This window comes from Microtus pennsylvanicus, chromosome 14 (genome assembly GCF_037038515.1).
Source record: "Microtus pennsylvanicus isolate mMicPen1 chromosome 14, mMicPen1.hap1, whole genome shotgun sequence".
In the NCBI taxonomy this organism is placed as follows: domain Eukaryota; kingdom Metazoa; phylum Chordata; class Mammalia; order Rodentia; family Cricetidae; genus Microtus; species Microtus pennsylvanicus.
The window spans coordinates 50,863,834-50,867,069 of NC_134592.1; the positions used below are offsets into that span (position 1 = coordinate 50,863,834).

The 3,236-nt window shown below is 40.7% G+C and overlaps 1 pseudogene; it reads left to right on the plus strand.

Annotated features, from left to right (window-relative positions):
• The first annotated feature begins 867 nt into the window (after positions 1–867).
• LOC142834695 (proliferating cell nuclear antigen pseudogene) lies at positions 868–1,945 on the plus strand (annotated as a pseudogene).
• The last annotated feature ends 1,291 nt before the right edge of the window (positions 1,946–3,236 follow it).

Genomic DNA, 3,236 nt, shown 5'->3' on the forward strand with positions numbered 1-3,236 from the left:
TAGACCAGAATTATTTGGTTTTACCCTAGGTTCCATGTGTTTGGTCATGGAAGCAGTGACAGGTATGGGGTTCGTGTTATGGATTGGGCTTTAAGTCAAATCAGTAATTGGTTGATTACTCTGTAAGGTTTGTGGAGTAATCTTTCTGTACACTGTGATTATATACTACTCCCATTGGTTAATAAAAGCTGAGAGGTCAGTAGCCAGACAAGAAGAATAGGCAGGACACCCAGATACAGCTGACTCTGAGAAGAAGGAGAGCAGAGTCAGAGACTCCAGCCAACCACTAAGGAAACAGAATGTGTGTAAAATGAGTGAACAAGTCAAGAGCTTTGTGAAAAGTTAAGATAGAAATATGGGTTAATTTAATTGTGAGAGTAAGCTGGTAACATGCCTGAGTTACCAACCTATCATTTGATCTTCATGAGCAACTGGAATAAATGTGGTACATAGATATACATGCAAGAAAAACACCTACTACATAAATTATTTTTTAGAATCCCTTATTACAGTGAAAGCTTATAGGCATGCTTCAGAGCTATAGTTTAAAGACTCAGAAAGTTTCCCTGCACTATATAGTGAGTTGAGACAAACCTTTATCACAGTGTCCTCTCCCCCCCCCCAAAAAAAATGTAAAGAGAAGAGAATTAGGTATATTGGGCAACCTAATGTTTTTGCCAGTAAACTTATTGATAACTGTGTATGAAAAGATTTATTGGGCATTAAACGGTTGAGGGCACAGTGGGCTCCAGTCGTTCTCTCTGGGTCTTCACTGCCACTTCTGCATGGCCAACCAGGAGAGCTCGCCAGCCAGACCCCGCTTCTGTCAATCTCTAGCTAGCATCTAGTTGTCGCGATTCCGCCACGATGTTCGAGGCTTGCCTGGTCCAGGGTTCCATCCTGAAAAAGGTGTTGGAGGCTCTCAAAGACCTCATCAACTAGGCCTGCTGGGACATCAGCTCGGGCAGCGTGAACCTGCAGAGCATGGATTCCTCGCACATCTCCTTGGTGCAGCTCACTCTGTGCTCCGAAGGCTTCAACACATACTGCTGCAACCGCAACCTGGCCATGGGCATGAACCTCACCATCATGTCCAAAATACCAAAATGTGCTGGTAATGAAGACATAATTACACCGAGGGCTGAAGATAACGCTGATACCTTAGTGCTTGTATTTGAAGCACCAAATCAAGAGAAAGTTTCAGACTATGAAATGAAGTTAATGGACTTAGATATGGAGCAACTTGGAATCCCTGAACAGGAGTACAGCTGTATAGTGAAGATGCCTTCTGGTGAATTCGCACGCATATGCCGAGACCTTAGCCATATTGGAGATGCTGCGGTAATATCCTGTGCAAAGAGCAGGGTGACGAGCTTGGAAATGGACACATTAAGTTGTCACAAACAAGTAAAGTTGATAAAGAGGAGGAAGCTGTAACCGTAGAGATAAATGACCCGGTTCAGCTAACTTTTGCACAGAGGTATATGAACTTTTTCACAAAAGGCACACCACTGTCTTCTACGGTAACACCCAGTATGTCTGCAGATGTACCTCTTGTTGTAGAATACAAAATTTCTGACATGAGACACTTAAAACATTATTTGGCTCCCAAGATCGAAGATGAAGAAGGATCTTAGGCATTGCTAGAATCTGAGACAACTAATCCCCTTTGAGAACTGCTTCTGACCTGCCAGCATGTTTTAAAGTCTTTTCTGTCACCGAGTTTGTACCTGAGTACATATGTAGATATCTTCTGTAAATAACCTACTTTTTCTTTCTCTTCTCCACAATTTTTTTTAAAGAATAAACTCCAAAGTAAAAACTGGTTCTTTTTACATAAACTTTTTACATTAGAAATACTGGCGATTTTTATAAATGATCTTGACGCTAAATACAGTTTTAGGAAATGTTTTTCGATTTAAATAAAGTTAACTGAATTGCAAAAGTAAAAAAAAAGATTTATTGTATGTTTTCATGTGGAAAACTCTACAATAAAGGAGTGACATCATGGCCTATTTCATTCTGATGGTTGGCTGGGATTATCTGGGCAGTTCTCATTCTAGATGGCTCAAAAGTTTAGTCTGATGGAGGCTGGGATGGTAAAATTTGAAAACATTCTTATTTGTATTTCTAGCCTGTGAATGTCAGTTAGAAAAAGCAAGCATCTCCTTGCCTATCTCTGTGTACCTTAGCCATGTTGTCTCTTCATACATCTTTCGGGATCACCAGATTTCCCTCGTGGCAACCACCAGCTCGCTGAGCAGGCATTCCACATGAGCCAGGCAAGATCTGCAGGTATGGCCTCGCCTTGCCTCCTCGAGGAAGTAGCTGTGCATTGCCTCGTCTCCTGTGTATTATGTTTGCTGAGGCTGTCATTTAAGCTCACGCACACTGAGATGAGGAGGCAGTGTGTCCCATTTTTCTGGGAAGCAATGTCAAATAATTTGCAGATATGGTTTTCCACAAAAACTGATGTACAAATCAGTTTTAGAGGTTTAGTCATCGAACAGTGAATGCAATGCGGGAGCACTTAAAGTCCTGACCTTGTCATTCAGGAATTCTGTTTCATCTGAAATGAGTCAGGGGGTTGCATCCTTCCATCAGCTGAAGAGAGGCAGTTAGAGTTTCTGATGGCTGAGCTCCCTGTGAAGTGATTTTCCTACACAAGCAAATTTCCATCACCTGATGCTTCCTGTGCCTCCTCAGCAGCTTAGGCATCAATTATCTTGAATTTCACTTCCATTCAAAGCAATAATGTGTTATTGATGACCACACATGCAAGGCTGGCATTTAGAAAACTTGCAAGCCAATTGTTTTGTATCTTCCACCCATTAAACTGATTAGAGAAGATTCAATGTAATATTTGTTAGAGACCAAATCACACAGGACTTGCCAGACTATACAAATTAGGGTTTGAAAATAGTTTTATTCAGTGTCAAATAAAAAAGTGATATGGAAAATGGTGTTTTTATAGTTCCACCAACATTTGAGCAGTGTATCTATTGATCTTTTTTTTTTTAAAGTTGGCTGCCATTTAAAACAGGCAATTAGTTAAAGACAGCGAATAAGCAAAATCTTAAAGTGCTCCTGCTGGTGTTCTGACTAATTTAGATCTTTTAAAAGCCACAGATTCTAAGTCTCTAGAGAAACAGCTCAGAGAAATTTGCCAGGTCTGAGATGCCTGAAGTTTGAAAGGGGGAAAAAAGCTCTCTTCAGATATGTCTTTTAAGGCTAAT